At 41.9% G+C, this 11,540-nt stretch overlaps 1 pseudogene; it reads left to right on the forward strand.

Annotated features, from left to right (window-relative positions):
• Positions 1-1,207: 1,207 nt before the first annotated feature.
• Positions 1,208-11,162, forward strand: LOC117704388 (uncharacterized; annotated as a pseudogene).
• Positions 11,163-11,540: the final 378 nt, after the last annotated feature.

The following is an 11,540-nucleotide window of genomic DNA, read 5'->3' on the forward strand; positions in this document are numbered from 1 at the left end:
GAAGAAAAGGCCCTCAAACTTCTAATGCATCAACAATCTTCCCCTCTTCTGTTGAGCTTTGCATGGTGATATTATGTGGCTCAAGGTAGTAGTCAAAGGCACATGTCACCCCGCAAAAGCCATACATGACTACACTGTTACATCTGTGAAGTTATGTGGCATTATAGCACAGATTCAGCACATCCAGGATAAGAATGCAGAAGCCACAATGCCAAAGGGACTCCCTCCTGAACTTATGGGCCCATTACAATTGAGGTTTAACCTGACCTCAGGCCATCCCACTCCCTGCCTAGCATCCTGATTCTTATGTGTGATATGAGTACAGTGTCATGGTACAACCCCCAACATCCTCATGCCTGGACTTGGGAATTGAGGAAGACAGTTATTGGAGAAGTGACAGCTATGAGGCTACAATGTAGTAGTGCACCGTCCAGGTTGACCTTTGCTCACTGACGCCCACTTATACAATTGTCTGTTTGTATTTGAGAAAGGAAGGATGTGCACCTTAATACTTTGAAGAAGAAAAAGTTTACAATTTTACATTTGCCCTGTAGTTGAGCCCCTATGTTCCAAAGAAATGGGAGCTTTCCTTGCAAAAGATAGGATTGTAAACCAGAGATTTTGTGAAACACATGCATGTGTATATGGAAACAATGCCCACTATGAAGGAATGGACATTAAGAAAATACTATCCATGTTTTATACAGTTAAAGGTATAGGAGAAAGATATTGGCCTCTGGGAAACAGGGAAAACCTGGGGAAGTGGCCTGTATTTCACATGAATTGGCTCAGGTGGTATATTTATTATTGAGAACAATTTCCCACATTCATGGTCTCTAGAGATTTGGGTGCTAAAGAATTTTTTTGTACCCATGTCAGGGTCCTAACCAACTCTTTCCATCTGAAGCACTTCACTTGTCATGAAGCAGAGAGGAAACTCTAACTTTGGATGGAGAAGTTGCCAAAGGGTATTCCCTGGGTCATATGGGAGGCTCCAGGAAAGAGCACCCCAGAAACTGCACAATTTGGGGACAGCTATTTAGCAGGTAGGTCATGGCAGTATCCAGTGACATCATCAGGAATGCCTTCCTTGGACATTCTCTTGTATCTAGGAAAGAAGTAGAATATTCTGTGATGTCAACTGTGTTGTGGTGACAACAACTGCCTGTGGGATAGTTCTTCAGTGCCTTTTGGTTCACAAACAGGCATGTTTTCCAGGCTGCTTAGGCTTTTTCGGAAAGAGAATGGTGATCAAGGAGAGACCACTCCCAGTAAGAAAGAAGCTGGCCTCCTGTCTTGTAAGAAAGGAAGACTGAAATCATTCTGGGGAAGGCACAGTGAGTCCTGGGTAGAGTTGGGGAACTTTCTGGAAGAAATAGGCTTGACCTGGGCCTTCCAGGAGTATGCCTTACAAGCTGGAGTCTTGGGATTTCTCAATGGTAGAACAATAGTCAAGAATTTCTGATTATTAGTTTGACAGAGAGCCAGGTACTGACAAGCCTGCAGCTACTTTTCTGGGAGCTATTTAATTTCGTTTTGAGTGGCAAAGAATGCCATCAGTAGGAACTATGAGATTAACAGTGTGTCTGTTCTTGGTAGGAGTTGAAGCCCTTCATCATCTAGATTACTACAGGTTAAAGGAGTCTCTGAGGACAAGAACAGAGAAGGATGCTACACTGGTCATGTGTGGGGTCTCAGACACTTTGGGTTTCAACACACATGATTAGACCTTGATGGTGCTAAGCAATGTGAACTCCAGGATTTACCTGCATCACATCTGATATGAGCTGACAATGATCCCTAAGTCTGTATGTCTGAGGCATATTATGGATTTCAGTGCATAATACTCTCTGTAATAGAGAGTGTGGCATATGTATGACAATGGTGGTTGGGAAGAGGGATATAGCTGAGCAGAACAGCTCAAAGATAGCTTTTCTGCTCCTTCTGGGATTCACCCTGTCTCTAGCCTTTCCTCTTCCTCACCCTTCTTTTGTTGGTAACAGAATGGTCTCTGCTGCCCCTGGGCCATCCACTCTGCAAATTCATTTGTGTTTATTCATCTCCAGACTCTGCTAGGCAAACATCATCCCAGAATTCCACCATCAGTAACTGGAATGAGATGACGAGATTGGAAGAACTGAAATTGAAGATCAAGAAGATGAGCTTTGAGGAGGAAGAAATTAGTCAAATGCTGAACCTGTACAATTATAATGATTTGAACTACAGGTAGTAATTATGCTCAGTCCCCTGTTGACTGTATTGTGCCCTCTCTATTAACCCAAGATTTCCTCTCATCAAAGGAGTGTGTCACCTTTAATCATGCATGTTAGAAAGCCCTGACAGATGTTGTGAAGTAGGATATTTGACCTTGAGGTACTTGGAGTTTGATTGGTTCTGTCCACAGCTGGAAGGACTTGGTCAGATTTGCTGCCTCTCAGTGTGTAAATGAAATGCCTCCAGGTCATCACTGCTTTCCTCTGAGTTTGGTCCTTATACTCTGAGACTATGGCACCTCCCTGGATTTAGCTGGCATTCTAATTGTGTTTGTGGGTGGGTTGGTGTGTATGTGTGTGAATGTAGTTGTGTTTGTGCTGTTCAGGATCTGAGGCTCTGCAACCTTTGATGGGGTTTGAGGATTTGTCAGATGCACAGTTTGCAGGTCAGGATAGTGTTGAGTCAGTAGACAACCAAATTGTTCAACTGGGTACTTTGCTCTTTGTGTTTGCACTGGTGACACATAGGAATCTCCTGGGGAGGAAGTGTTATTAAGCCTCTCCCTGGAAATACTCTTCTTGTCCTCTGAGAATTCATGTAACAATAGAAACCAAGGATTGAGAGACCTGCCTTAAAAATAAAAGTCATCAGAAAAATCTATTGGGCCCAAGATTGTGGCGGAGACTAGGAGAAACTTCTCACAGAACTAGTGTATTCCTTCAGGCTCACACGAGATGCTCTTGGAGGTCTGCTCCCTCCGTTTGGTCCCCTGGCTCTGCTGTCCTGTGCCAAGGATTATAAGTTTAATCAGCACCAATAGGCCCCATGTCCAAAGAGCAAGGCTGTGGCATATATTATTGGCTGGGGTAGTCCAGGATACAGCCATTCTGCACATGACCCTTACAGAAATATTTGCTCTGTGTGCCATGCCCTAACACAGGATGAACATCGAATTCAACATCATTAATAGAAACCACGAAAAGACCATTATGAATATCCAGAAAATGACAGAGTCAGTAATTGATGCCATGGAGAAATACAAGGACCTCATTGAAGAAAACTATTCCTACAGGTGAGTGACTGACAAAGCTGAGACCCCAGCACTAGACAGGGAATGCTTCTGTCCTCCTAGGACTTTGAACAAACGTAAGGGCTCTGATTCTATACTGTTTCTTAACAGGAACCCTGCCTTCAGGCAAGGGTTATGGATTTGTACCTCTTGCATTCAGGTGTCCTAAGTCTGAAGAGTGTAGAAGTGGATAAGTTTGTAAGACCTTTCAGTCTTTATTCTACCAAATTCAGGATCCTCTACATAGAAAATATTTTCACCTCAATGGGAATATCAAGCAACACTGAACCTCTATGACTCTGACAATAGATTTAAAGATCTGAGATCCATGACAAAAATGGAAAGAGTGTATTCCTGTTGGGTCTTCTCTCCTCTGTCAGAGGGGAATTGCCCTCTACCTGCTGATGGTTTTCTAGTACCAGGGACATATAAGCACCCATGAGAAACATTTCATCTTCCTTGATGGACATAAACACACTTGCTGTCAACTCTTACAGAAGTAATTTCAGTCTGGGGGAATGTGGCTGGTCTCTGGATGTGACCTGCCTCTAATTGGTGCTGATATGTATACTGGGGACTCTAGTCTGAGGCTGTCTAGGGACTAGGACACTTGCAGGGATGATGGTACTGGGAGCAGTGACAGGCAAATGGAAGCTGGCTGGGAATCACCACTTTGTTTGTGGTTCAGCACCAGGCACTGCCAACTCCTTAGAGAATGTTCTCAACTGAAAGACAATGTCAGGATATTGCTGCAGAGCGGGAACAGAAATCTGCTGGTGGAGCAGAGTGAACCACAAGTGTCCTATGGAGAAGAGAAGAGCTTCTGTGATGAGGCCAACAAGAACATCTATGTCCCGGGCGCCAAGCATCAGCAGGTAGGATGAAACATCAGAGGCAGAGTGTCCTCATCTCTAACCAGAAACATAGACAAACCAGTGTCACTGTCCACCAACTTATCTAGGCCCTCACCTATGTCTCATCCAAGTGATCATTTATGTGATCATTTAAAAGGCTTTGTGTGGACGTAGCCTTTTTCAAAAACTCCATGTTTACAAACTAAATGCTCTATAGGTCTTCAACCCTGTCAGAAGTCCAGAATGACTGAGTTAACTAAAATTATGGGAAGACTAAGCATAGCTTCTAAAACTTAGCCAATTTATAGAGACCACTGAACACCCGAAAAGCCCCTATACTAGCGAACTTTGGAGCATCAAATCTTCAGCCTTCTGGCCCAGAGTTATCTGACAAACCTTAGTGATGCAGAATTATTAAGGGATGATTACTCTGTCTAGGCAGATATAATCAATCGACTATTCTGCAAGTGTGTCCTTTTCTGGACAGTAATTTGTCTGTAGATGGAAAGAGGCAATTCTTGCCTAGTGGCTGTCACCGCACAACTAGAGTAACTCCAAGGATGCTCAATTTCTTCTTAGAATCCACGACAGGAATCTGTCAGGAGCAGACAGGTCTCTAATCAAAATGAACATTAATATAGAAATATTTGTAATGTCAATTCTATGGACTTCTGACGTTTTGAAAACCAACTATCCATGTAAGGTAACCTGGACTGTTGTCTGTTAACTCCTCTCAGCTATTTCTAACTAAAATACGGAAAACACCCTAACATTAAACTCAAACCATGAATTTGCTATAGTCCCTTAACTCATAGGCTAACCATCCAAAATCAGTTTAAAATGTTAAAGAAGGACTGGTTCTAAGCCTTGTATTCCTAAATGTGTTATACAGGCACAAGGCCATGACAGTATCAATATTCATCTCACTTTTATATCAATATGAAGGTCAATGCCAATGAAATCCTTAAATTTGAAATCAAAGTTAATTTTGTACCACTTAAGAAATTATAACTTCATCTTGATATTAATTATACAGATTGCTACCAATAGGTTATGGCTATGCAATAAGTCCTAGCTAATCCTCCCTGTTCCAACCAAACCACTACTTTTCCCTAGAGAGGCAGAGCTGTTGAGGCCCACACTCTGCCTCAACACTTTGCCTCAACGCTTTGGGGCTAAGTGCTCTGGTCAAGAGAGAGAGAGTGGGGCTGCAGGGGCAGGAGACTCGAAGAATGGAGACAAGACAGGGTGTGATGAAATCTCTTTCTACTTTCTCAAGTCTCTCTTCTTGAAGTGAATTCTGAGGTATTTATATACACAAGCAGGAGAACACAGGTGAAAACACATTACCACGTGCACCATACAGCTGAGGTCACTAAACAGCAAAACAAGCTATGTGGGATAAAATCAGAGTGTGCTTCAGCTGTTATAGGCTTTTGAAAATCAAGTCTTTCATCAGGGTATATGGTTCCAGATGGCTGCAAAGTTGATCTAGCCACTTTCTACTAAAGTCGACTCCCAACAGGTCCCCCTTTTTAAATTTTTTCAAAAGGGGAGGCTGGGAAAACTTACGGAAACCGTGCCTGTCAGAGTCCCCTACTTCCAGCCTGTAATATCGGACCTGTATGGGTTTACCAAAGCCATCAGTTTGTTGAACAGCATGAAACCGAGAGACAAGAGACTTAATATCTAAACTGTTGATATAATAGCAACACTCTTTAAGGCAACACACAACTTCCCCTGTTGGAGAAGTGAAAGGTCTAAGCCTTATACCCACAAATTTATGCCAATGAAATCCTTGAAATTTGCATCAGCTTAGTAACAATTATACAGATAAAGACAGCCTAATATTAATCACTTCAGTCCCCAAGTCCAGGGAATTGGGCGCCGACTCTTCATTAACTTCTTCAAGCTGAACATGGGCGTTGACTTTTAGAAGAGGAATGAGGGGAAGGGTAAATTGATAAGCATCTGAAGTCTGTCTTAACTGCATCCAGCTGGAAGTCCAGGGCATCAGTGAACATGCAGGTGATAAGATTCATTCTCCAAAGCTGTGTATTCTGCAATATACAGATCTCAAAACAAGTCTTAGTATCAAGATAATTATTTTGATTCCCTGAAATCTAGTATTCTGAAGGCCTACCTCTGTCATGTCTGATCCATATAATTCTGGAAGACATAACTACTACCTTAATGACCTCATCAGAAAACTCACAGAAAAACCTTTTTTTCCAAATTAACCTTTCCTTAAGCCAGTAACCAGAAAAACCTTTACATTGAGTTTTTATCCAGAAAAATATAACTATATAACTCAAAATCACACCCATTTTGAAAGTTAAATCAATTAACGTTATCATTCTGCTTAGCTCTCTGTCTAGAGCAGCCTTCTATTTATTTCTCATGTCTTTAAAGCCTTTTTCATCTGTTTTTACTCACTTATTTCTTGCCCCATTTTCGTTACTATAACCTCTATTTATTTATCTGTTTGGCTCTCTTGACTCAGAGCAGCCTGTAATTTACTCCTTGCTTCTTTAAAACCTTTTTCATCTGTTTCTGCTTACTTATTTCTTGCCCCGTTTTTGTTACTACAACCTTTATCTATCTGTTTGGCTCTCTTGACTCAGAGCAGCCTGCAATTTACTCCTTGCATCTTTAAAACTTTTTTCATCTGTTTCTGCTTATTTTTTGCCCCATTTTTGTTACTATGCAATCACCTTTGTTTCACTTCCGAATTCAGCCAGCTCCGTCAGTCGACTGGTTCTCCAGCGCAGGGTGTCTTCCACTGTATCCCGCTTACTGGAGTTCAAAAGTTGAGACTCTGTCAGTCGGACTGGTTCTCCAGCGCAGGGTGTCTTCCACTGTATCCTGCTTACTGGAGCCCCACGTTGGGCGCCACAAATGTTGAGGACTTGCACTCTGCCTCAACCCTTTGCCTCAACACTTTGGGGCTAAGTGCTCTGGTCAAGAGAGAGTGGGGCTGCAGGAGCAGGAGACAAGACAGGGTGTGATCAAGTCTCTTCTATTTTATCAAGTCTCTCCTTTATCAAGTCTCTCTTCTTTATCAAGTCTCTCTTCTATTTTCTCAAGTCTCTCTTATGTCTCTCTTATTGAAGTGAACTCTGAGGTATTTATATACACAAGCAGGAGAACACAGGTGAAAACACTTTACCACATGCACCATACAGCTGAGGTCACTAAACAGCAAAACAAGCTATGTGGGATAAACAAGATATTTATCAGAGTGTGCTTCAGCTGTTATAGGCTTTTGACAACCAAGTCTTTTATCATGGTATATGGTTCCAGATGGCTGCAAAGTTGATCTAGCCGCTTTCTACTAAAATCGGCTCCCAACACAGAGCAATATCAACCACCTTAGTCCCCAAGCCCAGGGAATAGGGACACTGACTCTTCTTTGACTTCTTTCTTTGAGAGAAAAGATCTGAGTGCATGGTTTTCAGCTGACATTCATTCTAAAACCAAGAAAAAAGCCAGATTCAAAATTAAGTGTTTTAGTTAGGAGAGATGACAGAGGTTCTGGTTATTCAACAAAATGATGGACTGGGTATTAGGGCGATCTTTTACCTCACTGGTACAATTAGGAATGATTATGCACTAATTGTAATTTGAGAGAAAAGTTTTATTTAAACAGGAAGGGTGATATGTAGGAGGAGAAGGGGAAGGAGTACCGAGAAGAAGAGATGGAGCAAGGAGAGGAGAAGATGAAGGAGAGGAGAAGCTAGGTGATGAGAGAGAGAAAGAGAGAGAAAGGGGGGGCATGGAGGCAGATGTTCACATGTCTCCAACAGTCAAAGATAGTTCATATATCTAGGTTGGGTATTGGGTTACACTTCTGATTGAACATTACCAAACTCATTAAGCCTTTGATTAACATTTTAAAAATTCTATAAAAGCAAAAAGGAAAAGGGGGCATGGGATAGGGGTTTTCTAGGGAGGGGAAATGGGGAAAGGGGATGGCATCTGAAATGTAAATAAAATATAAAATAAAAAAATTTTTAAAAATTAAAAAAGGAAAGTGAATGCTCTTGCTCTGCTTGAGTCTGCATTTTTAAGGGCAATGGGTTGGCTACACACCACACCACTGCCTGCCATTAAGTTTGAAGGGTGCTAGGTGGAAGCCCTTCTTTAGCATATCAAAGGGCTTGGAAAGATGAAGAAAAGACCTGTATCTCATTTGCTTTACAAGGATCATGTGAGATTCCAGGTAGGAGGTAGTTTTCAGGGATGAGAGCATAGTGGAAATGACAAGTAAGTGGATCTCACTGTTGCCTTTGGCAGATGTTGTTCTTCTTCTCCCTCTGCCCTTTTCCCTCTATCTCAGGTTGGTCTCTTCAGGCATCATAGATCTTGATCCACAGTGACAGATCCTCAGTAGCAGCTTGTCAGGCTGGTTTTCTCTGAGTGCTGCTATAGAGGTCATTGTTCCTGGGCCTCACAGTTTGGCCTTACAGTCTAAAGCTGGCTGGATGAGCAGGGATGTGGGAACAGATTCTCACAAGCTGAGGTTTCTTTTGAGAGATTTGAGTCTTCAAAGAAAATTTCTGCATATATACCCACCCCCATTCTGACCATGAAAAGTTTTCTCTAGGGCTTTTTATTTCTCTAGGAAGAATAGCAATGATGTAGGTCTCCCTTGAAACATCTGCTTTGCCTAGACAAATGACCTTTTCTTCAAACATGAGAGATTCCTCATTCTTTTCTGCTCACTTATGATTTTTGGTGTTACTCTGTGTGTGTGTGTGTGTGTGTGGTGTTAGTGTGGTGTTAGTGTGTTTTTTCAGACATGAAGCTGTGTGTGTCTTGAGATGCCAAGTTTAATGATAAAAACACTCTGAGATTTCAGTTTGTTTCCATGAAACATCAAATACAGCAGTCAAATTATTCTGCATCTCCACCTAGCTCTCAAGAGAAACAGGACACAAAATATTCTTGTAAAGTCAGATTTTCAAATGATTAGGGGCAAATCTATTGATTCTCATTGAAGTCCTTTGGAGCAAATCAAAGGAATATGGTCCATGGAGGTAAGGGAAAGATTGTTGTATAAAATCCATGCGTTTATGTCCCTTTTCTGCTCTTGGTGAATAGTCAAGGCTCACTGGATTGTTAGGTTGCTCACTGTGTCTTCTTAGCATTCCAGGTTGTTTTCCTCATTGTCTGCTACCATTTATTTTCCAGCTACTTCTGCTTAGTAAAAGTTTGCCTTCAAGTCTGTCTTGGATTTTATTCCTTGAGAGATTGAGTTGCTTGGAGCCGTATCTGCATCCAGCAGAAGTCCCAGGGATGTGGTGCAAGAACAGGGGTGTTTCAGGAGCCCCTTGAAGCTCAAGATCTCTAAGCAGTCACCCTGTGTTATCTGTGTAGCATTCTGCAACTACTGGTATTCAAAATAGTTTCCTCTCAGTTATAATCAGCCTCAATGGGGGTTGAGAATAATGAGGAAATTCAGACAGGTCTGGTAGTATAAAATCGGGTAGGTCTGTGAGAAGCCTTTTGCAGAAAGTGGAAAAGAAGTCCCCTTTTACCCAGCGAATTAGAACAAGTAGTAGATGTACACAGAGCAACTAGGGCACATCAGGGTTGTAGTGGTCTGCAGAGCAGCCCTGAAGGAGAAACTATCCAGATGTCCATTAGCTAAAGAGTGAAAATGCACCATTTGGTGCAGCCCTTCCATGGACTATTGCTCAGTGTGAGATAATCCAAACAAGCATTTGGCATTTCAACTAGTCAGCATTATCTTACTCAAAATATCCTTGACACAGTCAAATGATGGGGAAAAGTTTTACATTTTTCCTAGTTATGGGGAATTCTTATTATTGTGGGCTCATAGCTTTGGACACCAAGTCAGTCAGGCTATGGTAAAGGGAGCTCCTATTGGAAGAAGCTGTTTACTTGGGGACAAGTCTGAAACAGTGAAGAAGAACAAGAAGCTAATATACCACCAGCAGGTGATCCTTAGCTGGGAAACAAGCCTACTCTACACAGCCTTGGAAAGTTGCTAAGGCAGATTAGATAATAAGCCAAGAAGCCTGATTCCAAGTTAGGTTTAAGAGAGAAAAGCATATCATTGACTGCATTGTCCATATGCTATGCCACTATGTACCTATCCCATGCAATATTTGATATTTTTATACCTGAAAAATATACTGGGCAATTTTTATATTAGCCATAACTGGGAAACTAAACTGGTCACTGCAATATACCATGCTCGTATTGTGTGAACACATATATTTTGTGTGTTTGAGAGTGTGCCCTACAAAACCCATAGACATACAGGTGTATGTTCTGTTTCTTCATGACCATCACCTTATAGTTCAGTGGAGTAATTTTCTTTAACACACTCTCGCTGATTATAGGACCAGAGCAGTGCCCATGGATTTCATGGGAGATGGTTTCTCTGGGTATTTTCAGATAAAGGGACTGAGAAGTGGAACACAGGCAGGTTCCTGCACTGGAGAAATAATCATAGTCTTCAAGTCTTGGCAGGTTTTTTATAAGACATCTACATGGTTTTCTAGGTAACTCTCATGTGTCTTGAACTCAAATTCAGACATTGCTACAATGTTACTACTCAATATAATATACATGGACTACTGGAAAAATATAATTTTTTTTACACCAGTAGAGTGTGTAGTTCACAGTTCAGTTTCTAGCAGTTTTTAAAAGCTAAGAAAACGATAAAGCCTGGGTACTCTATGACACTTGGGCATCAAGGAATGGCCTCAGCTGATGGGTCATGCTGGACTGTCCAGCTGAGTAGAACTGGTGTTGGAGGGAGAGCTGAACTGACAAATCCTTACCAGGTCTTTGGCCCTTCCTTCCATAGGTCTAAAATGTTCCTGCAGAAACTCAAACATCGTTCAGACCAGGACAAGATCTCCCACCAAGAGAACTGCTGTATGAGGTGCACTGAGTGTGTGCAGCAAATGCACCACTATGGCATCTCATCCCTGATCACCATGGCAATCGTGGGCTGCAGTTTCTTCTTTATATTGCTTTCTTTGGCATGAATAGGCCTTAATTTCATCTGGCCACTAGCCCAGCAAGAGTGCACATTTGGAGGAGTTCAGGGCAGTGCTGAGGCACATCAAGAGCTGCTGGGCATCAAGGAAGAGTCAGAGTGAACACTTTTCTTGCCCTGATGAAGAATAACTTCATGGATATCTGTTAACAAACTTGCAGATTTTAAGCCAAAAACTGTAACATGTCTTATGCTCAGTCTTAGGAGGACATATTCTACAAACACAGACTCCAAAAAGAGAAGACCTGCTTACATTTCTCTTGAAAAGATTATTTCCATCAATAACTGCTTTCCTACTATGTTGCCAAGGCCAGCCACAGGCTGTAAGTCTGTGCTGCAAAATGAGCAGCCAAAGAATGCTGCTTCC

This window comes from Arvicanthis niloticus, chromosome 2, assembly GCF_011762505.2.
Source record: "Arvicanthis niloticus isolate mArvNil1 chromosome 2, mArvNil1.pat.X, whole genome shotgun sequence".
NCBI lineage: Eukaryota > Metazoa > Chordata > Mammalia > Rodentia > Muridae > Arvicanthis > Arvicanthis niloticus.